At 40.0% G+C, this 24,884-nt stretch overlaps 1 long non-coding RNA gene across 4 annotated transcripts in view; it reads right to left on the bottom strand.

The window, feature by feature from the left end:
- The window catches only part of LOC125184712 (uncharacterized), a 44,066-nt gene that overhangs the window by 18,155 nt on the left and 1,027 nt on the right, over nt 1-24,884 (bottom strand). For all 4 annotated transcript variants that reach the window (XR_010829780.1, XR_010829777.1, XR_010829778.1 and 1 more), the window contains one exon: nt 1-24,884. This exon is cut by the window's left edge and continues 10,589 nt beyond it. This is a non-coding gene — a long non-coding RNA (uncharacterized lncRNA).

The following is a 24,884-nucleotide window of genomic DNA, read 5'->3' as shown; positions in this document are numbered from 1 at the left end:
CCCAAAGACGTGCACTCATGGAAAGGAGGAAAGCCAGTCACAGAGACAGACCTGCTCCACTGAGTGCCATGCACAAAACCTACAAGTGTATTGCATCTGCCACCCGCCAGCAGCTGCAGTGCCGGCTAGCAATGGCCTCTCCAGCAGCATGCAGGAATGCATGGCCTTGATCGTGTTTTGTACTGAAATCTCTGATTTGCTGAATAATATTCAATTTCCTTCAATAATGTTCTTCTTCAGTGAATTTCTTCCGATATGTTCACCTAATTTCCAATTAGAGGCAACCCCTTCTCACAATGCAAAGCAAATACCGTTATGTTTGTAAGTTTCCTCATAAAAATCCCTTTCAAATCTCATGGTTCCCAGCGCACCACTTCCCTCTATTTCTTCTGTCTTTCTCTTCCCTTTTCTCCACATGACCTCTTCTCCAGTCATTTGCTTTCCTCTGGGTTGATGTTTTGTCTGCAGAGCTGGAGGAGGCAGCAGCAGGAACAGAAAAACCAACATCTCTCCAGATGGAGGGATGGGAGAACACATGCTCCCATGTGCTTGTGAACGTGGAAGTGTGAAGGGAGATCTGCATCAGACCAGGATAAGGTTTATGGCATCTAAATCCCACCTCAGTCCTGACACCTAACGTTTGCTGTTGGATGTCCATTCATTCCTACATAAACCCAACATGCTTTAACCTCAACTCCCTAATGCAATAAACCTTGTTAAACTTATAAACTGTGATTAGCAAAGAACAAAGAATTCCTCCTACTTTCTTTATGGTGTCTAATTTATGTACTACCTCATCCTTCCAGTGCAGGTTGATAATATTTAAAGGGCACTGAGATATGATAATAGCATACTGTACTTGCCGATGTATCATGAAATGTATCCCATTAGCCACTTTATATCTGAAAGGCAGAAAAATTTCCACCTAGCAACAGAAAGGCATTTAGGATTAAAAAAATACTTGGCAGGCAGTCAGCATGTTAAACTATGCCGGGAGGAATCCAATCAGAAGTTTCTAGAGAGAACAGGAGAGTACAAAAGTTGCCGTCGGTGTTGCCCATCACAGAGCCTGAAGATAATTCAAAGCTCCATGCCCTGGAGGAGCACAAGGCAGGTGAAGGGCAGCCCCGTGGCAGCTGCGTGCTATGGAGGTTTCTGGGAGCTGCAGAGAAGCAGCGAGTCGGCAGTGCTCCAGCTCACCTGGTCCCCACCATGTCATGCTCCCACTTGTCGTGCAGGTGGAGGAGCTGCCACAGGGACCTTCCTCTGCTTAAAAAAACTGACCCACTACCATAAATGCCCTGTGACTGATGGTGTTGGTGAGTGAGATTGAGACACTTCTGTTAAGATTTCTCATTTTCCTCCTGTAAACAAAATAAACAAATAACTAAGAATGTAATGGGTACAAGGGACCTTATCACTGGAAACTGGAGCAAGCAGAGAGCTTAAGTTTTGGGCACAAAGCAAGCCATGCACAAAGGACAAGAACTTTTCCCGTCCTTTGTGTATATCATTAACTACTTAGAAAAGTTTTTTTTCAGTGATCTGTAATTTATCCCGAAACATAGGGTAAGCATATTGTTTACAGAAATTGTGGCCAGGCAAAGGCCACAATATTTTTTTCCAAGTGCGCTGTGTTTTAACCATGTTCATATTTCCACTCAACCCTTTTCCTTTGGACAAAGAGCTCTTCGAGCAGAAGAGGAGTGTGCAACCTGCTAACCTCCTTGTGTAGCTTAAGAGCTGCACACTGAAGACAAACAGCCAACGATACTTTATTTCCCATCAGCTGTGCTCATGCCCAGAACTGGAGATTTCAGAGGGCTGCCAAAAAAACTTCTACAGCCTTTGGTAAAACTCAGAAAATTTCTCCTGCCTCAGAAGGACATGTGCCTCAACCTCACAGTGCTACATTGCCAGAAAGTCATCCTAAAATGAGATGGAGGAGATGGAGGAATTGCTTTTCCATTTGTGAAGTGCCACTATTGCATCTGACGCCAATGAGCAAAATGAACAAAATGAATATAAATGAGCATAGGGAATGCCTGTGACCATTCATACTGGCTTCTGGTCCTGGAGGGAGCTGGTTTATTTACATGATAGTTTTTTCTGCTGCACAGTGAAGACCTTCAAAGGAAGGAGGGATAAGCTTCATCAACCCCAGCCTTGTTAGAGAGGCAGGGGATGTACCTGCAGGAGTCATTGCTCACGGTACGTGGACACTGCTGGACATCTCTGGCCATTTGCCATGATAGGAGGAATGGATCATGTCCTCCACTGGGATTCATCATCCTCCTCCTCCAAAGGGAGGGGAAGGTGTTTGCCTTGTTTTAGTAGTGGCAGTGACAATATTTGTGTTCAGCCTTAGAGAATGGCTCCACGATGCCTGAAGCACCAATGGAATTGCTCTGAACCAAGTGTTTGGTGAAGGCGAAGTACAAAAAAACACCATCCATGCTCTCTGCAGCCTGCCTTCCTACATCTTCCCAGCACCAAAGGCTTGCTGGCGCTCCCACTGAAGATGCAAGCTAGCACAACAGTGCTGGGCAGTGGAGGGTGGCCTGTTGGTGGTTATCTAAGATGTCTTCAGATGCTCTGTTTCTTGTTCCCACCTACTGAAGGCACTGCTGTGGCTAATACCTTTTGCCCACAGAAAAGTTCTTATTCTTTGTGTTAAACAGAAGTCACTTTATTTTAGTTTGGGAACAAGTCATAACCCATAATTTGAAGACAGAACCATGTAATCATAGAATAACCCAAGTTGGAAAGGATCCACAAGGATCATCGAGTCCAGCTCCTGGCTCCACACAGGACCACCCAAAAATCAGACTATGCTTGAGAGCGAGCGTTGTCCAAACGCTGCTTGAACTCCATCAGGCTCGGTGCCGTGACCACTGCCCTGGGGAGCCTGTCCCAGTGCCCAACCACCCTCTGGGTGCAGAGCCTTTCCCTAACCCCCAGCCTGACCCTCCCCTGTCCCAGCTCCATGCCGTCCCCTCGGGTCCTGTCGCTGTCCCCAGAGAGCAGAGCTCAGCGCCTGCCCCTCCGCTCCCCTCGTGAGGGAGCTGCAGGCCGCCATGAGGCCTCCCCTCGGCCTGCTCTGCTCTGGGCTGAACAAACCAAGGGACCTCAGCCGCTCCTCATATATTTTGCCCCCAGGCCCTTTACCATCCTTGCAGCCCTCCTTTGGACACTATCTATTTGTTCTATGTCCTTCTTATCGTGTGGTGCCCCAAACTGCACGCTGATAGCTAAATTTGCCATGCACTTCCCTTCTGTTCAGCTGAGTCTTTGTGCTTCCTGCCATGAATTAGGCAGGGCAAATACAGCCAGACAAAACAAGGGCTGAAACTTGCCCTCAGAGCCAGGCCCTGTCACACAGTCAGTGCCCAAGGCTGGAATTCAGTCATGGTGGAGCTGATAATAACACGCAGCAAAGAGCAGAGCACTTTGCTGCTGTTGCTGAAAGCATGAAAAATACCATCTTAATTTAGAGACTTATTATGGCACATTATGGCAGGGCATGCCAATAAATGTGGAGCAAAGTAGAAGTGCTCTGCTATGGTATGTACTCTTATTGCAATAAAAAAAAAAAAAACCCTTCTGGAAGTAGAGTTTCGAAAGAAGAAAGAATGTTCTGCTGTTTATTCAACAATTAAAAAAAAAAAAAAAAGTGATGACATCCACACAATGCCCTCTCTTTAAAGTGGGTAAAAATAAACTAAAATGAACCAAGGCTCAGAAAGATACTTTTTCACCTCTTAAAAACTGTTAATCATCTCTGTGGCCTGCAGAATATTCCACACAAGTGTTTTGTATCTTTTTCAGATTTGCTTTTCATCATACTTAAGATGTCTGTTTTATCAAATTTTAGACTTAAAAATAACAAAGCTAACAACTGAAGAAACAGGCACCTCTAAATGGCATTCAATGACTTTAATTTTCGCTGGATGAGACAAAGCAGAAAACCCAGAAGACATTACCATGAGCTCTGAACTAGCATGAAATGCAGCAGCGTACATGTGGGGTCCTGCTGGTCAGACCTGCCCCCAGTTTGTGCGGCTCTAGTGGGGAAAGCAGAGGTGGGGAACAGACCTGCTCGACCTGGTCTGAGGAACATCTCAGCTTCAGTAGAACCATCATCCCTTGGTCCTCATCACCTTTGCCTTCACAGCAGACCAGGAAACAGGAACAGTGGATAAAATTCAGAGTACGATGGCACCATGGGCTTCTGGCAGTTAGTGCTCGGTTTCTGTCATCCGAGATGTCACGTGAACCCATCTCTTAGTTTCTTAGTGAAAAACTATAGAAATCCTAAATTCAGGGGAAAACTATTGGCCTTTTTTCTTTGTAGTTAACTGGTGCAGAGGTTATTCTCATGAGTTATAAACCATTCTCCAGCAGTGAAGGAGTGTTTGGGATTTCCAGCATTAATGCTTGTAAGAAATCATTTGGCTGTCACTAACGTTATGTAAATAGATGGTTCATGTTTATACTCCACAAAACACATTTACAAGAAAAAGGCTGACTAATTCAGAGGTCAGCTTCTAATTCAAGGTTAGCACTCAACAGTTTTTTTTTCCCTGCCAAATAAAACCACTAAAGGCTAAATTAAAACCATGTGCTCTAACCTACCTTTATGCAATTACTGATATAAAGAGGGTGGAAGCAGTTTTGCTATCAAATTTAATGCCAATAAGGAGTACAGGGAAAAGTTGTTCCTACAGAAGTCTTTACACAAGGAAGTGAATGAAGACTGCCCTGCCTAGAAGGTGTGAAGTCCTCCAGTAAATTTCAGTGAATTGCCTGAAACTGCAGGCTTGATTTGCCAGGAATCCATTGCAATAAATAGAAATTTAATCAGAAAACCATCCTGTTCTGCAGGAAGAGCAATTGCTGCAGGAAAACTCCAAAACCAAAGTGATCAGCATGATGAAATTTGCCCTTCTTTTAGATGTTTGTATATCCCTATCATGGTGAAAGAGGTTAGGTCCATTAACTCCCTTAAACCCATCTATAGCATAGATGGCTATAATGAAGATGGCTGCCAAATTCCTGGAAACTATCACCTTCCAAAATTTCTACCAGCATTTTATTTTTTCTTCTAGATATTTGTTCATAACTGCTTTAAAAATAGCTGGTCTTTAAAGTTTCACTTAAAACTGAAATGAAAACTAAAATCCACTATTTTTTTTTAACTTTTCAGATCTAAATAAAATTCAAAAGTGGCCCAGCACCTTCTTAAAACATTTGGCCAGAAGAGTGTGGGAACGTTCAGTTGGAGACTGGGCAGAAGGTCAGTGATGCTACTCAACCTCTGCCAGATGAGAAGCAGGGTGCTGTGTTTCCATTCAGCCCTGCATGCAAACTCCCAAGTGGTTTGAGGGGTGAAATCTGCCTGGCCCCTTCTCTCAATGCTCCCATGTCTAAGAAATATTTGGTCCTGGTCCGTGAATGTGTGACATGGTGATATAAATTCAAGAAGATGCAGTGCTGTTGAGTGGTGGGACCATATACGCATGTATGTGACTCCCATGTGCAGAGCCAACCCAGCCAAGAGCTTCCTGAGTCCTCGGCCACTAAGCTATGGACCTTATTGAGATCGTTTATTTTTGCCACCAATCCCAAACACTTCTAGTGCTTACAGTTTTAGAGGAAAATTTTCATTTCACTAATGGAGAGTTTAGTTGTCCAGCATTTGTCTCTAGAGCCAGGCACTTCAGAGAGCAGATTTCCTTCTTGCAAAATCACTGCAGCTATATGAAGTAACTTTCTAACTTGGGAGTATAAAATACACAATGGACTATGAAATAAGTAACGAATGCCCCACTACAAACAGCCACTTAATTCGTGTGTTGCATGGGTTTGCTCCCTTCCAAAGCATCAGATGTTACACTGGTTCAAATGCTCAAATGTTCTGATTTTCACCACACCTCAGTGTGGGTATTTGTGTTACCTACAGGTTCATCTTGCCCAAAATAGAAATCATAGGTAGGGCTCCAGTCTGAGGCATCATCACATAAGAAAAATTCATTAAAGAAGGAAAGTAGCATGTTTTATTGCAAATGTCCAGTCAATGTAGTGGTCAGTGGAATGTTTTGAAACATGCTAGCTATCCAGCCCTTTGTGTTAGGCCTGCAAACTCCTGCGAAACCTTACAGACTCTGTGGTGTGCAGAGATGGTGTCAAACCAGGATATTATGAGCAGCTGAGTTTGTTGTAGAAGAGGAGCTCTAGGGCAGTGGAGTAGGATTGCAAAAAGGGAAGGTCTCTCTAGGTTGAAGGAGTATTGGGTGGGTAGAGGTTGAGAAGCAGATTCTTAAAGGCAGGGAACAGACTGCCTCGGACACCGAGCTGACACTACAGCCTGAAAACTGAAGCATCTGTCCAGAGCAAAACAAAGATCTGGTTGCAAGTAAGAAAAGTGCTAAGTATTCACTCTCCCAGTAGGATTTCTGAGATGCTGAACATCAGCTGCCTTTGCTGAAATCTCTCTTATTTCCCAACGTATCTTCTTGTTTCAGGTGTTACACCCATACAGTACCTTTAAATCAAGAAGGTCCTAAACTTCTTTCCAAATTGGACCATCACCAAAATGTAAAGAAAGGAATTTTAAATGCATGCCCAGACTAGAGGTGGTCAACCAAGAAGAGCTGCAGTGAAGATCATGTGATACTTGATATTTTGGTATTTTAAAATGGTGATCACATGCTCTTATAATAGGCTCAATACTGCCTGTAAATCTAGCACAGTATTTGAGGTCTACTGACCCAGCAGAAAGGGGAAATAAACAGAGTGATTATAACCCAAGACTGAGTTGATAGAATCTTAATCAATCAAGTTTCACCTGTATGTGGATTGTGATCGTGACCACAGTGGTAACATGCCTTCCACACAGCAAGATATACAGCCTAAAAAGAAAGAGCTTTGGGCTTTTGGATTAAGTGGAGAAATGGTTTTGAATGGATCAGTCAAGACAGCAATAATTGCCATGAGGCTTAATGTAGCTTGTGCAGAAAATGTTTCTAAATTGCTTATGGTGGATTGTCAGATGTAAGAGCAGACAAATTGAGCAGATTGTGAAAATAATCCTAGCACAGCTTCCAACAACAGAAGTTAAACTTTTTTTATTCCTAAGAAATGTGAAATTATAAGAAAGAGTAATACCAATTGCTGGAAAACAACAAAAGCATACAATATCGTTAGCTATAATCATTCATTGTATATCATCTGATTAAGAGAACTTGCTGAGTTGTAGTTTCCAAGACTTGCCCTTAGATGAAATGATACATCTTGGCAGGAAAGGTCTTCTGTATTGACAAGTACATAGTGAAGCTCTTTGTAAATTGAGAAAACAGTTTTTGAAACTTTGCTGAAAAGAGCATATTTTCCCCTTTGCTCACTGGAGCCTCAAATCATACTCAAACACTTCCAAAGGTTTTTCATTACCTGAAAGGGGAGGGACTTATCAGCTGCTTGCCTATCTGCAATATTGTAATGAAGCAGTGTTAGGAATATCTGTAAAAATAATAAACTATATTACAAACAAATTATTTGAATTTCAATAATATCCTTATTTAGAGATGCTAGTATTAACGCTGGGAGACCCTCCTCTCTAAAAACTACTGAGAGTAAGTAAAGTAAAAAATGAGAATGAATGACTGCTTCCAGCTAACTGTTGAAATCATATATATTGCATGTATAGCAAGGTCCATTAAGGGATGATCATTTAATCTTGAGGGTTATGCATAGCTTTCAGTCACTTAGGGATTTTAATCATCCGTCAAAATGTCAGAATTACAAACTTTTGTCAGCCATCAATTCATGGGAATGATGAGGCATGCCTTCGCATGACAGTTTATCTCTATACCCTAAAGTCGAAAGATCTTAAAATGTTTTCCAGCTCATAGAAGTTATTTTTGTGCAGTAGTTAAGAATTGCTCAATTGCAAATCTTAAATTCTTTAAGGATGAGAAAGTGATGAAGGAAAGATGTTTTCAGTGACTGAATACTCCTTATCTTCATCTCATGCTGTGCTAAAAGTTTGACTGCTCTAATTTTAAAGCTATCTAATCTTTTATGTGCTAAAGCATACGAAATCATGCATTATTGGAAATATGAATTACAAGAAGTGTTCATTTACGTGGTGCTACATATAACCTTTATCTAAAATGCATTATCATTTAAAAAAATCATTTAGTGATATTCTTTGGTTCTCAAATAAACTTTTCTTTCAGAGAACAAAATTGCTTCAACCTGATTGAGATATTTTACTTGGGAAAACAGAGAGAATTTTTGAGAAAGTCCATAAAGATTAGGGCATGTTTTGATGTTTGACAATGACTTGGATATGAGTCTTGTGCATAAAGGATGTTCTTTACGGGGAGATCCATTCAAGTGAGCGTGCATGCCTCAGGAGACTCACGCTGGCAAACAGTCACATATCCTTTCTTTAGAAATGTGAGGTTTTCAATTTCTTAGAACATGTGGATTGTGTTACATTCATTTCACTGTTGCATCTGAGGCACATATGAATATTTTCTTTGTATACATGTAGTTGGAAAGATTGCAGAAATCTATTAAAGACAAACTCTGCTTAAGTTTGAGCTTCCAATTGAAAGCAATTTTAATTCTAGAAGCAAGAACTATCAACTGATTTCTTTAAGATGTACTTAAATGTACTAAAATGATGCTTATCAGTTTGCCAATAAACCGAAGCTTATCACAGTGGAATGCTTCACTTGAGAGCAGTGGAAATTTCCACCTTAGAGAATAACACACGATACTGGAAAGGCAAAACAGTGTTTCCCTAAAATGTCCTTTAAAATAAAGTTCCCAATTTCTACTCAAAAAGATGGCCAACCTGATCAAGAATGCTTCTTTCAGGATTGATTATTTGTTCCACAAAACTGAAATAAAGCACGAGCCTGCACCCAGGCTTTAGTTTAGTCACAGGACTTGGGGTTTTGTTTTTTGTTTTCAAGTGTCACTAAATCTTTCTCTCTGCTCCTCCACTGCAAGATTAATTATTTTCAGTGCAAGGGCTCTTCTTTCAAAGTCTTCCATTATTCTGTTTTGACCATAGTGGGGAACTTATCCAAGTCAACAGAAAGGCAGCCTTTATCACGAGAGGCTGCTCATGAAGTGGATGGTTTCATACATTACTGTGGGAGAATTGCCTTAACATAGCCTATTCACGCTGATGTGCCAGGTGCATCCACTTACGCAGCTCAAAATGCTGCTACCACCACATCCTCCGCTGCCAAGGCCATTATGTACTCTGAGTGATGGAGCAAGAGGCAGGACTTAGATCTTCTCTGCTGGGAAGTGGAGGGAGAGAGACCAATCTTTGTGCCTTGGAAAAAAACTGCTGTAGAGAGCCTTTTAACTCTCTGTTGCTCTGCACTGATAGAGATTCGGAAGATGGGGAGGAAAATAGCAGGAGCTTAGAGCAAGGCTCTGCTCTGCATCGCTGCCCTGAGATGCTGTAAAGAGGACAAAGGGAAACTCGGATATAAATAGAGAATGACATTTTCCTTGCATTGTCCACAATGAATACATTTGTACATGAACAAAATCATTGGAACGAGACAGCATGCATGCTTGCTGCTGAAGAAAAGCCTGTTTGTGCTTAGTACATTGGAGACATTGTTCGAAAATAGTTCATCCTTTTGTAAATATTGCCTCTGCATTGGTGCCAGGGTTGCTGTTGGTTTGTGCTATCAGCTGAGTAAGTATCAGTCATGCACGTGCTGTGGGGAGAAATTTTAATGCGGGCACCAGATTTAAAAGGAGCAAATTATCCTCCTAAGGACTGTCCTGTTCATTTTCAGTTAATGTTGCTTGCTTTCCCCTTGTTCTTGTTTCTTCTAGGCTTACCCTGTTTTCTTGCATATAAAGTAGGGACTGTTGTGTGTGAGCAACTGAGAAAACAAATGCTCTTCCCCTTCTCTGTAGAAGTTATACAACAGCTCTAAAATAAGGGGGGCCAAGCCACAGGGGGAAATAAAAGGGTATTTAATTCATGTCACCAGGAGATGAAACTTGCCCCAGCCTTCAGGTGCTGCTAGTAAGTGCACAGATGAGTAGAGAGCCTTTTTCAGACCAAATCCTGGAAATGTTGCCTTTGCTTTTCATCTGTAAAGATACAGCTACAGCAGCTTAGGCTGTGTTCTCTGCCTGTGCGAAGTGGCCTAATTCTGCTGCTGTCACCATGCTGGAGACCTTGGCTCTTTGGTTTGTTTGCTTGCTTTCTGGAAAGACATGCATGTGGCAACGTTTCTTTTTCCACAAGTTTTGAGATTCCATCAAAACAAATACTTCTTTGACATGTAAAATAAAATCTATGAAATGAATAAAATATATTCTGCACCCAGTGAAAGCCTTCTTGTATCCCTGGTCCTAAATCAGATCTGATGAATAAGACAGGTTTGTATTCATCCCCAAAACCCGCATTTGGGCATATAATATAGGAAAAGATCAGAGTTCATTAACATACTGAGATAATGAACCAAAACTTGTCTTTAAGTATGCTCGTGCAGCTCCATTGTTGATAGTGAGAAGGAACTGGGTGCAAATGAGACAGAATTAGACCATTAAATGAAAAAAAACTTCCTGCACTGTATCACATCAAAACACTCGTAACCTGAACAAATTGTGCAGCCTGCCTTTAGTCAATGGACAAAATGGGCTTTCCGGAGCACAACTAATGCGACCCGCTTCAGGTCGCTAGTTCAGACTGAGATGACCTGTGATATAGAAGTGCCTCTTTCTCTCACACAAATGGGATTTCAGACAAGAGGCATGTGCTGTAGATGCTTAAAGACAAGTGAGGTGAATGCAAAGTTTTTTGTTAGCAGATCTGTACTAACAGATTTTAGCAGTAGCCTTGGATTAATATGTTAAAAAATGAGGGCAATAAAAGAACTGTTACTGCGAACAAGGATGCATCTGTTGGGATTTCCAACAGACAGTGGTTAGTCTGGGAGGTAATTCTCGCTGCTATGCTATTCATCCAAAAAGCATTTCACCAATGTGTTGGTTTTGGCAACCCAGAAAGCTTGCAGGTGTGGGGGAGTGTGGAGGATTCAGGTGTCGGTCTGGTCCCCAGCTGTGCCAGATGAGATCTGGTTTCAGAGAAAGTCCTTGGAAAGTCCTTGTCTTTGAGCAACCCCCGGCAGATGAGTCCTGGCTCTAGGTGGACCTGGCCTCTTCTTAAATCCCTGTATCTGTACCCAGCGGGATGGATCTAATTCTTGTTGATTACGAAGCTCTTCCTCTGTGACATGGTCAGCAATGCTACAAACTGATGAAACCTGTTCTTCATTCAGCACATGTGTAAGAACCCAGCAGGGGGGAAAGCAAATGGCATCATAAACCACTTTATTTGGCCAATGCTACATGCAGTGCAGCACTATGTATCCGACAAGACACTGATGTATTTGCTTCTTTCCCCACTACACAATGAAGTACAAAGCTCTAGAAAAATCTAATAGAGGAAAACTTCCATTGCAGAACTACCTCTATCATAGGTAGTTGCTAACATAAAGATCTCCCCAAGAAGTTGTACAGGTGCTCTAGTAGGCAATGTACTTTGAGATGTGCAAGAGTATGTCTGTTGTTGTTTAATTAGAATTTCATATAATTTGAGACATATAATATTACCCCTTTTCACATTTCCCTGTCCTCCAAAAAGCTAAATCAACACACTTACATGTGCATCTTATATTAAAAATGCAAGTATTTTATCTTGCTTTGGATATGCCATACTGCCCCCATTTCCCTGCCTGATTAGGAATAGGCTTTTATGTCCTGAAAACCTCCTTCTCCAGGAGGGAAATTAATATATTTGTGTCTGAGAATACGGTTCTCCATCAAGATAAAGTGCAATTGGAAACTACATAAATTGCAGGACCCTCCAGCATTTCATGATAGCAGGCAAATACAGTTATCCCTCTGACACAGACAAATACATCAGGGGAAAGTGAGCTACTGACTTGCCCAAAAGGAAGTCAACGGAAGAGCTGAAAATTATACCTTTTAAAAATGCTGTGATGTTCAGGCAATTTCGAAAATGTTTCTCTACCCTAAAAAAGGTATAGCTCAAGTTCAAATCAAACATGGTAGGAGCTACTGTAACAGGCTGATGCAGTTTCTGAGGATAATGATGCCACACATCCTGAAGATTACTGTACTCTTCCACTCTCCACTTTTATCTCTATGACCATGCCCCGAAGCTCCAAAGTGGCACCCTTCAAACCAGGCCTCCAGACTTTGCAGACTGCGGTGGGAGTTTCATTATGCTCCCTGGCAGAAGGGGAGGGTTGGGGGCATTTCTCTTTCAGATTGCAGAGCCCAACTGGAAGTTAAGCAGTGCTGTAGGCGCTCAACATGGTTGGTCCACCCTTGGTCATTGTGCCGGGGTGGGGTGACACGAGTCCTGCTCTGCTCTGTGCTTCTCCGAGACCCCTCGGAAAGGAAAAGGATGGTAGAAGACACAGGCACCACAGGAACCCCCATTCCTTGTGTTCTTCATATCACTTCATTCTCAAACATCCGATGTCCTGTTTGATCCCTGCCTGGATTTACGATGCAGAAGATGGGCTTTTTGGGGTATCTGCTGCAGAAATAGACTTGTTATATTAGCACCTTTATGAATGCACCGTGACTGCAGTCGCTTAACTGATTCCTTATATTTTTTGCCATGTTATTGCAGTAATAAAGGCTTTGCATGCTGATGTCTCCTTAAAAAAGGAAAATAATCTATACATTGAAGATGAATCTCCAAAGACTGTACTAATTAATTTATGGAGAATTTACTTCATACCTGATAACATGATTTATTGGAAATTAGTCCATCATATGTTGCTTCAGGCATTCCTGATAAATACCTTAATGCAGTTAGTTTTCATGCCATCTAACTCAGATTTCCTTGGTCTGCCATTCACGAGCTATTTGGAGCATGTGAAATAGTAGATAATTGTCTGCAAAACTGTTGCACCCATTTTTTTTTCAGAATCATATGTGTATGATTTTCATGGATGTAAGAGTCAATTATCAGTTAAATTAAGTACAGAATTAAAAAAAAAAGGCAAGACATTAAAATTCTTAATTCAGTCTTTTTTATTATTAACCAAAAGCTTTGTGGTTACATTGTACAAGGTGACAAATGTGGGGCTTTTTTTATTTTGGTTTGGTTTTTTCCATATCGGTTACACGGCTTTCTGAAGTACACAGTTGAGAAGGCTGCAGTAAGCCAACTATGCTACCCAAACTGCTTTCATTTGAGCTTCAAACAACTTCGGCCCTCTTCAGCGTGGCTGTCTGCACGTTTTGCAGCGCTGCAATGAGGCCAGGATTCCACCAACGCTTCAATCATTTAAAAAGAACAAGAAAATCTAGGTAACAAAGGAAACCAAAATGCTTTAGTAGTGAACTGAGGTTGACTAGAAATGTGAATTTCAATGAAAACTAAAATCAATTTCTGTAGCATACATTGCTGTGTTTGACCTTCATATATGGTAGAACTCAGTGAACTACTCAGGTTCTGTAAGAAACTCAAAAGAATCACAAAAATAAAAACGGGGATAATCTTACTCCTGTCAAAGGTACTTCAGCAAACAGAAGATCAGAAAGTTGACATTGTAGAAGTATAGACTGATCCCTCAGAGAAGTAGAGGACTGAGTAGTCAAGGAGACAGCAGACATCCTAAGTTAGTATTTCCTTCCTCCCTGGATGCAACTCTGCAGCAGGTATAAAGTCTTGTCCTATATTTCTGCTGAGTACAAGTGGAAGTTTATCTGTCACTTTATGGGATGGAATGATAACAAAAATAGTGCAATACAATGGAGTTATTTCAACATACAGTTTCTCTCAGTATTGAGTAGTTTCTTGCTAGAACATAAATAGGGAGTTAAATACAAATATTCACGAGAAAGCACTGCCTACAAGAGAACGCCCTACCTTAAGCCTTGAGAGTGATTTAAAGCAAGCAATTTTGTTAATAGGATTCTAGCAGTAGCCTATACTACAAGCTTTTACCACTGTCTTCAGATGACAATTTGCCATCATAAACATAATGTATTATTTATTCTAATTTGCTTTTATCATCCAGGTGTCCCCCTTCAAACCAGGGACCTTTGTTCCAGGCACTGTAAAAATTCATTAGAAATGTGCCTGGAGAGATTAAGATGAGTATCTGGCTACATCTTGGCCTTGATTGCAAAGGAGCACACTGTCAAGCCTCTTAATAACGTATTTACTGATGTTCAACTAGATGCTAGAGAACAAAATTGATCATTGTGCTTAAAAATGCTTGCTGCTGCCTTACAGTGGTGAAAAATGTTAGCATTCATCATACACATGGCAGACCTGTTGGCAGAACACCAGTTCCACAATCACTCTTCGTGTCTTGTGAAGGATCTGCTTTCTTGATGGCCTGTTTTCCACAGGTACCTGAGCGGCACGGGAAAGAAAAGCTGTGGGAGTCAGAGAAGGAGAGCTCTTTGGGGCAAGGGGAATTTGTAATGCAGCCCTAAATAGAACAGAAAAAGAATAGGTAGATCATCTCAAAGCTCTACTGGGGCAGGCAACCAGGTCAAATAATCCTGTTCACTAGGCCTAAGAGGACTTACTCTTGATTTAAATGCAGTTTCTGTGAACATTATTCCTATTGAGAAGCTGTTCTTAGAGCGACCTTACTCACAGAACTAAAACCCACCTAGTTTCAATTTTACTCATTGTTATGCCGCTTGAGTAGCAACTAGCTCTTTTCCCATCTTTGTTTACTTCTTTCACACATTTTTTTAAAACCATCCCCTCTCTGTCTTTCTTTTACTAGGTTAATGAACGTAATCCTTTTTAACAAGTTCTCAGAAAACAAGCTCCATGTTGTCCTGAACAGCTCTTTCTACTTTTGGCCGTTTCACATTTCCTGAGCACAGGTGACCAGAACAAGATGCTGCTGCAGATGAGATGTGGTCAGGAAAGCTGTGGCTGTACTGGAAACCCCTCATTTGTTATAACCAAGACCTGTATTTGCTTCTTTCCCAGCTGCATCACACCAGTGGCCTATGGGTCATCCCATGACCTTCTCAGACACTCATGTCCATGTTGTAGAGTCCAGCTTGTGATCTCCCATCTGTAGCTGAAACACTTACTAGTTCCCTATTGTGCTGACATGCTTTTTAAATACACGTTTACCTGCTTTTATTACAGAGCTGTCCACTTACAATGGACAGTCGAGTCCTCTTCTGTACTGACAGCAACTCACACCTCATGTGCTGTTAGCAGATTTCACCAGTCCAGCTGATACTGTTCATGAGGGTCATTAATCACAGGACTAACTAACCCTGATCATCAAGGTACTCCTGATTGCCTCATCTAGGAAACCATGTCAACAGTCTGCCGCCACATCTTTTACCCAGTGTTTTGCATGTGCATGTCACAGTTCTGGTGATAACGCTCTCTCCTGCTGACTAACGATTTTCAGCGTGCCATTGCAACAACAGCTTTACAATTATTAATAGATGTGATCTAGAAGGATAATAGAGGGGAAGACAGGTGCAAATAAGGGTCAGAGCATAAACAGACAGTTCTGCATACTTGTCCTCATCACTATTTAGCATGCTCTTGGTAGTGCCCCAGCTGCTGTCTTGCATCGGTTCCTCTCAGCCTTTCTGAAAGCTGGGAGAAGCATGTGAAGCAAAGATGTGTTTTCTTCTAGCACAGTGGGTTTTGTTTGTTCATCTGTTATCTGCTTTCTAGTTTTGATTTTGCTATCTTCTTAAACATGCCCACTGCTACGCATTTTTGCTAAAGGCAGGCATGGTGAAGAAACTCAGTGATTTGAAAGTGTTAGAAAAGTTTTACGTAGCACCATAATCATGTGTTGTTTTTTCGTTGTTGTTGCTGTTTTGTCTGTTTCTTTAGTTTTGTTCCCCATCCCTTTCTTTGCAAATCCTAACATTTTGCTTGTTTTTTTGACCACTTCCAAGCATAACACTGATGTTTTCAGGGAAGCATCTATTACAGCCCCACAACACCGTTCCCGAGTGGTATCAGCCAGCCGAGAAGCCATCATCTCCCCATGGGTATCATGCTGCCGTTATTTACGCCGAGGTTCATGGTTGCTCAGGCACTACGATTCATGATGCCTTCCTTCCTCCCACCTTCATGTAGACAGTAAACTTCGCAAGTTTTATTCATGCCCCTTTCCAGAACGTATCTGAGTATGCTGTGTAATAGCAATCAGGAACTCCACCATTAATCTCCCATCAGCACGGAAAGCGAGCAATCGCTGCTGTTCTTCGCTTCCTATCTTTTCATGTGGGACTTATGCATGTGAGAACCGGCCTCCTCGCTCACGTGGCGTAATTTCTTTGAGACTCTTCGGTAAAAGGTGCTGAACATCTTTTGTCAACTCCTTGCAGGTGTTTCAAGCAGATCTCCTCTCCCCATACAGAGGGACTTGTGGGGCACCATTTCCCTTAGCAGAAGCTGCCTGTTTCTTTCCCTAAGTCACACTTACCCATTTGTTCACTAATTTTATTCTTGAACTACTTCACCTAGCCTAGTCATCAGGCATGATGCTCTGTACTTACCTGTACCTTTCTCTAGAGCCACAGATAAAAATTTGTGCCATGTTAGCCAGCAAGAGTTTCCTCAAATTCATTCTTTGATACACTTAATGCTGTTTTTACATGTATGGCCTGCCAGATAAGAACTTTTTTTCTTGTTTTCTTCATTTGGATGTAACTTGAGGTTTTTAGAGTTTGTCTTTTAACTTGAAGCAACTTTACTGAAGTTGTTTAGCTCGGCTCACTTTCTTTTTAAGACTACAAAATTGTCAGGATATGATCAGCCCTCAGCTAGACTAGAAGTGCAAAAATCCTGGAATAGCAAATTGCACTATTTAGAGGCTCTAACTTTTGTGGCCTTCTCGGTTACATTCTAAAAACTCCAGGAAAATCCATTATTTCACCAACATCTCTGTGAATCATTTACATGGAGGTGAAATGACAAAAAAATTAGTTCCGTTCCCACTTTCTTAATTCCTGGGTGGGAAAACCTGTAGACTGGTCTTTGGATCCAAGCAGAAAAGCAGCCAACTCAAATAGGATTTTAAAAATAATCAGAGCTGCTGATTAAAATATTGGAAAAAAATGGGACCACCCATCAAGAAATCAGACGCAAGGAAGCATAGGATAAAACTGAATAAATGGAAAATAAGAAAAATGCCATAAAACTTTCCTAAGAGTAGATTATGCCACAATAGCAACACCTAAAAAATAAATAAATTAAAAAAAAAACATCAAACCAACCAACAAAAAAAACCGCATTACTTTTCTAAATCAAGGAAATGAGTAAGCCTCATCTTACTGGAATTCAGGAAAATATTTGCTAGTACACTACTTGAAAAACAAACAAACAAAACAAAAACAAAACAGAATTAAGCTAAGGAAGACAGCAATTACTAAATAAACTCTGAATATAAGCCTGTGAAGTTGTTTTGAAGAAGAACTCTCAGGCTAAGGAAAGGTTACTAGTGGACTTACTTACAGAACAATCCCAGACAGATTGTATTAATTATTTTCACTGAGTACCTTAACCTAGGAATTAAGCATACGATCAGCTGAGGACACGAAGCTGGGATACTGTTAGCACAAAGGAGGACTGAAATTTCATGTAACAAAGGGCACAAAACTCATTTTACATGATGGGCTTGATTCAACATCCTGGAACCTGGCACATACCAAACTGAGCAAAAGCTCTCAGGTATGGTATTTTTACTATAAAGATAAACCCCACTGGTCACGTTTTTTAGCTGTGCTGCAGGCAAAGAAATATATCAAATAAAATTGCTCGAAAAAATGCCACAAGACAAATTTCATACAGCAAGTCCCATGGGAAGACAAAGAGAGGCAAGAAAAAATGATTTTTGCTTGTTTAATTAGAGACAGTCATAATGTGACTTAACTTTCAGAAACCCAACAACCCAAATCCTCCAGCATAATCTAATTCTTATTTTTACAAGTTATTTGTGAGTGCCACTCAGCCCTTGTACATCCTGATCTCCCTTCAATCTTACAGACATAACCTGTAAACTGGAGATTCAACTACTAGATCAATAGAAACAATATAATGTGACACTAAGTCTATCTCTGTTGATCCTGGAAAAATATTTCTGAATTTGGTCTCTTGCTCTCAGAGCTGTCAGGTGAAGCCAGTGTAGGACACTAAGTCAGAAGCAGCGTACGGCTTTCTGAAAACTTACCTGGAATAACACACTGTGATGTGCCTGAGGTAATGCAATACTCAAGAGAACTCTGTTTCATGAGCCAAGCTGGTTCATCCGTAGCCCTGCACCATATCAGGTGCGTGTACCAGCTCACGTCTATAGTCGTGCAAAGCGTAGAGATTCCTGAGCAAATCTGGGCATGCCAGAAAACTCACAGGAAGCCTGGGGCTTGGATGAAACTGATGACACCCTTCTTGTAAAAAGCTTTTTGACACCCTTGTCATGCAATACCATTATAATAGTGCAAAGGTCAAGGTCATAAACTCAGAATGAGTAACAAGAACTTTACTATCAGCATCCACAAAAAAAAGGTAAGCTAGGTGTCTCATTTAGTCCTCAAGGCCTGTGAGATACTGGTAGCATGCAGCTCTGCAAAGAATAAAAAAAGTTAACATATCAGAATATTAGTTGCTGTATTTCTAGCAGGGCTAGGAAAGTGTTAATGCCACCACGAAAGGCCCTGACGAGATCTTACCTGGAATACTGTGCATACTTCTAATCCGGCATGTTGAAAAAAGATTTACTGAAGTGGAAAAGGTGCAAAGAAGGGTTAGAAAAATAGTTGGGGGAAAGGCATCCTCTTCTGTGACAAGTATAGCACAGTTATTTTTGCAGAACTAAGGCTGAGTAGGTTTCGGGAGTAATCTATGAAAAGCAAGTAATCTGTGAAAGCTCAAGGGGTGACAGATTAGAAGGGACTTTTTACTTAGGGAGAGAGAAAGGCTATTTAAACTGAAGTCAAAGACGTTTACAGAACATGAGGGTGTCAGGTGGTTTTGACTACATGTTATTAGAAATCTTTAACCATTTAGAGGAATGGAAATCAGGAGCAACCTTATGACAAGGGTACTTTCAAGATGGAGTTCGATACCTCTGCAAATAACTTGCATGGTACAACATGGCTGTCCACAACAGCTGGGATCAGAGCCTATGGCTGAGGAGGTCTTCACCAGCCTTTTCTATGTCAAGATCAGAACCGAGTCTGAAAGCTTTGATTTTCCAAATGCATATCAAATTAACACATTTGCCACCAGCCAGTTTATCACCACCTGCTATCTTGCATTCAATTGTGTTACACAAGAGTGTAAATTAACGTGAAGTGCAATTCTCATAATTATTATAGTTGGGGAACAAATGGGGCTGCGCATATGCAAGTATCTAATTAGTCATGTAGTGGTTGCATGTATGTGGAAATACCCTGTTTGACTACGAAATCATACTGACTGCTTCGGCTTATACAACGATGTTTGTAGTTGCTACTCTTGCATAAGGAGAATTAGGCCTTCTGTTTTAATAATGCTGCACCGTTCTGTTCAATTCTGAGCCCTTAATCTTGCATCACAATACAGCATTCCTGTAGCAACAAATAATGGTGTATTTTTCAAATTTTCCATTTTGTAAGATGCTAGTTCCCGGCTTGAGTTAAATGTATACAGTGGACTACCTTGACATAAAATTAGATTAATCTTAACTGAAAAGAATCCCAGCATAGCTGTAATAGTAAAAAGAATATGACTTTATCTACTCAGGCATTTTAGTTTTCAGTCTTCTTTTCTCATGAGAGCTCTATAGCCTTAGTATGTCACATGTAGTTTCACCAGCTCTGTTTGTTTTAGACTGAGACAACTTGGCCTTATTAGCTCCTTCTATCCCCTCCAGTTTTGGTGGGGTCCCAAGTGCCTCCTTAGTTATATTGCAAAAGGAAATCCTCATAAACCACATAAAGCCCTAAAAAAGCTGAGGGCAAAATTGAGTGGATCTCTGCTCTCCTTGGCAGCATCTTCCCCTTGTGCAGTGCTGCCACGGGTGTCAATGGAAGCTCCGCGAAGAGAAAGAGAATCGCAGGCCGCAGGTTGACTGGCTCTCCACGGCAGAAAGGATACACTCGTTCCTAGTACCTTTCCTGTAGTTGCTGTATGCTTACAGGAGCTTGTTGCTGGGATTTCTAGGACAGCATGTCATCACTGCAGCACTTCTGCAATTTGCAGACAACGGACTATGAAATAGAAATGTAGTTCAGAGGACTGGGCACAGGATGAGGTCACGCTCTCTAAGGCTGGCAAGATACTTGCCTTTCTACTCAGTCTGTAGGAGAACCTGCTTGTTTCTGAATTATTACTGCTTCTTGTAGGTGTGTGTTTTTACTTGGATCTTTTCTCCAGGAAACAGGAATTTAATTTGCTTATATATAGTAATTAGGATTCCTCCTAATTAATAATTCATTTTAACATTTTATTTCCTTCCCTCTCTCCCAGAACGGACATCTAAATAGTTCTGTACATGCACATACGCATACCCCATCAAATTTATTTCAGCATAAGCATGAATACCATGAACCAAAAGTTTGGTATCCCTACGACTGTGAAGGCTGACTGCCACCTATGGGCAGGAGTTCATGTTAACATATTTAGATAAAATTTTAATATTATTCTTTGTAATTAATTCAATTTGTAATTATTTTAGCAGGACAGAGTTTCAATTCATTTGCTATATACTATTTCCACAGCAATCAGTTAACATCCTCTGAAAGCTGAATATTAAAACCAGCGCTTTTACGAAGGAGCATCGGCTTTACGGTGAGTAAAAAAAATGGGGTAGGATGTTCTTATTTTTATTATTCTGACTCAGGAATAAATAGAAGTACCCTGTTTCTCCAAGCAAAGAAAATAAGACTCAAAGGCACACAGCCAGGTACATCACACTAGATAATGCTGTATTTAATAATTACTGTAATTTTAAAGGTTAGCTATCTCAAGGTTTTAGTATTTTGTTTACTGCCTTCTTTTACTGAATTCTTACAAATAGCTTAGTTATGCAGTCTCATGAAAGTGTGTCTATCATTAGTATGCCATAGTAATTTTCTGATCAAAAAATTTTCATTTTTCAGAGAAAAATGAAGGCTAAAGTGGGGGAAGGGAAAGAAGAGTATAAAAATGTATGGCTTGATTATGTAAGCCTTCATTTTTCTGATAATCGGTCTGGTCAACATTTACTTAGAAAACTAAAAAAGGAAGTGCAGACTGAAATGTCAAATTTATTGTATAAAAAATAGTGTTTCCAAGTCAGTTTTCAGGCACTTAAAAGCAAAAAGGCTGTCAGTTCCGACTATCTGATTACAAAACAGAAAAACGCTAGATTACAGCTACTATACTGTAGTAAGCTGCATAAAGTGGGTATCCTTACTCTCAGAAATAACATATGTAAAAATTGCTGGAAATATAGCAATTAATGCATATATTTTTGTCTGAGGAAAAATAATCATTTTGCTCCAATAAACAGAAGTTAATTGGAGCCATTATATTTCTCCTTTTTGGGACAGGAGCATAGAATTTATGAGGGAAGAGAGAAAGAAACTTACAAAAGGGAAAATTGTATTAAAAGAGATAGCAACTAATAAGGAACTAAGAATGAGTTTGAAACTCATTTTTTAAAATTCCCTTTTTGAACTAATCCGAGTCCTGGGCCTTCTAATTTGTGTTCTACTTTATTAAATACGATAATCAACCCACCTCAAAAAAAAGAGAAAAAAAAAAAAAAACATGCTAGTGCTTGTCTTGTTCATTTTCTCTAAGTTTAATTACTAAACTTATGTTATAAACTTATGAAATATTGTAAAAGCAGTATATGCCACTTCAGCATCAGACATGATCACATCAACATTTCATGATTAGGTGCCCTTTATAATCTATAGAATTCAAACATTTATGGTAAATTATTTGTGCTTGGTATAAAAAAGCATTTTGTAACTAAAGTAACTATGTTCTACAGCAATTTAATTCTGATACATTTTGCCTCTTAATACTGAATTAAGACACCGCAAAAATAGCATTCTCCAATTTACTTTCTTGTGTGTGTGTCCGTAGCATTTCCCTGTATTTTCAAACGACAGTTTAAACTTAACCTACTTAGTCTTCTTGGATGAAAACTTTGTATCAGACATAAATTACTCCTTAGTATGTTTGATGAATCCAGCTTAAAACAAAACACAGAACTGCACGAACATCTGTGACAAATGACTTGTCTCAGCTATTCTGTTCTTTCTTATTTAATCTCCCACTCGAGTATAATTTTGTAGGTACACCATTTTATAGTGCAGACCTCTCCCCCAACCTACTGTTTACAAAAGGAATAAAAAATATCATTTTCCATGTGTTGTACCAAAAACTGAACAGAACATAGCTGGATCTTTTAAAATGATTACTACTAGGAGAAGGGAAATAAGCAAATAATCTAGAACCCCAAATTTCCAAGAGCAACAAAAGGGAAAAAATGTAAAAATGCAATATGGGATTGTTAAATTAATAGATCAACAGCATATGAAACAGAACCCTCCTTTTCTGGTGACACTTCACTGAATTACTACTTGCCTACTTATACAACTATAAACCGAGAGCAAATTTTTTCTTTATGCAGTCGGTTTTATGAATATTGAGACATTCCTATTTCAGTATCTTTAAAACCGAGGCCTTGTTAAAGGAGAGGCTACTTGGAAAGATCTCTATGATATCGGCAAACGCAGCTATGTTTCTCCTGATTTTCTTCCACAACTGATCTGTGCTTGATAGAGTAAAAAAAAATAAATACCAGGCAATGCACCTAATTCTTTACAGTGCTTGTTGTTAATTTTATGCCTTTACAAAAGGACAAGGAAAATTCCACTTCCCAAGTAAAGAAACACAGAACATCGAAAAATCCTAGCTTTAAAAATGAGTCTTTCTGCTCTTTACAGATGTCTCATCAATTTCATTTGAATGCTGCTAGTACTGTGTAACACAGATTTTACTTTACATAACCCATATAGGCACTAAGTAATATTATTTGGTATCTTCTAACTTTGTTAAATTGGTCATGGATTTTTACTATCCTACGTATTTTTTCAGTACTTAGTTATATGTCTGAATTTTTCGATGGACTTTCAAAAATATTCTTCTATTCTGGTCTATTCCACTTGTGTTTTGACGCTGCAGAAGTGTATTCAGACACTCATAATGTAATATGCTTATAGATGCAACTAAAGAAAAAGCAGATTATGTTGTGATACAGTGGAATGAATGGGACTTTCTTCTAATGGGGAAAAACCTGTTTGTTAATAATAATTTAATTTATAGATGAGGAAGGGAGCAAAGCACCTGGAACTGACTCATTGTGAACTCCAGAAATGCAGTGAGCTTCACAAAAAGTCTGCAGTTACTTTGTTTTTCAAGTAAGCACGCAGAGCTGACAGCTATTAACAGTAGCAAGGACTTGCATAACAAGGACTTGAAGAAAGGCTTAGCACTATCCATGCCCGAGCGATTTAAAGAGAATGAAGGCACGTATTTCTTTATGATGCATTATGTAACAACACAGAGGGCAATGTGAGACATTTAAAAAGATACGGGACCCACATTTGATCTTACACTTGTTATTTTAGAGTGCTTATAGCCTAATGCTTATGAAACACCTAACTTAGGAATGTGATCCTGTACAAACGAGTGTAAAATGTTTCAGAGGACATGTTTTATGTCTTGTACATCTTTAGGAAAACATAATAGGTTCTATAATTCATTTTCTTCAAAATTCTGCAATATATGCAATCTCAGATATAATAAAATTGTCAAAATCAGTGATATCTGGACCTTCTGGTTCACATTAGTGTGAAGAGAAAACTGCTGTTGAGCTGACACATTGATAGATTACGAGTTCTGCTGAAGAATAGCTAAAAATGGTGATTCAATCTTGTCAGTACTATATAAGAAGAATAACAGAAGTGGTAATGTTACTCATGATATCGTGTCTTTTATCAAAACCCTAACGGGTTCTGGTGCACTGAACACATTCTCCTTCTGAGACCTTCTGGCTTTATAAAATATCAGTGTAAGAGAACAACGTTAAATTTGCCCATTAAAAAAATAGGATGAGTGTGTGCCCTAAATTTATTTAAACATGAAAATAAAGATTGGAAAGTAAAAAGACTGCCTTTTGAGGTGTTTTTTTTTTTCTTCTTTTTCCCTGCTCATTTTTTACAATAGAAATCCTGGTCTTGTACTGACGAAATGGAGAGCTATAGGATTATGAAACACAAGTAACATGAAGGACAAATCTGACTGAAAGAGATGGAGAATATTATTCCAATTATTTTAAACTTAGATGGGTTAGTTTCTTCACTAACTCGTATTAATACAGCTCCCCTGAAATCAGTAAGGTGATACAGATTCATCCAAAGCATATCTGGCACGTAAGATAACGCGTCACCTTCTGTTAGGACACGTAAACATAAACACATGGGGAGAGAAGTCTTTTCTAAAAACCTCATTAATCACTAAATACTCGGAAGTATACTTTTAGAAGAGGCACCTTAAACATCTCTGCTCTTTTACCCCTGATTCTCTGCTGATCTCAGTCTCATGTGGTCATTTACACTGAAATGAAGTCAGGTTTAAACAGTGACTTCAGTCCCTCAGTGCTTTATACTTATCTGTGCTGCAGCAAATCACCAGGAAAGGCTCAAGATGGCAGGGAACCGGGGCCTTGCTGGCTTGCGTCTTCCTCCCATGGAAAGCACCGAACGTTCCCAATGCTCATTCCTGAATCATCCAAGAAGTC

Source organism: Anser cygnoides, chromosome 3 (genome assembly GCF_040182565.1).
Source record: "Anser cygnoides isolate HZ-2024a breed goose chromosome 3, Taihu_goose_T2T_genome, whole genome shotgun sequence".
In the NCBI taxonomy this organism is placed as follows: domain Eukaryota; kingdom Metazoa; phylum Chordata; class Aves; order Anseriformes; family Anatidae; genus Anser; species Anser cygnoides.
The sequence above is the reverse complement of the archived record's forward strand: the minus strand, read 5'-3'. Positions and strand labels throughout refer to the sequence as shown.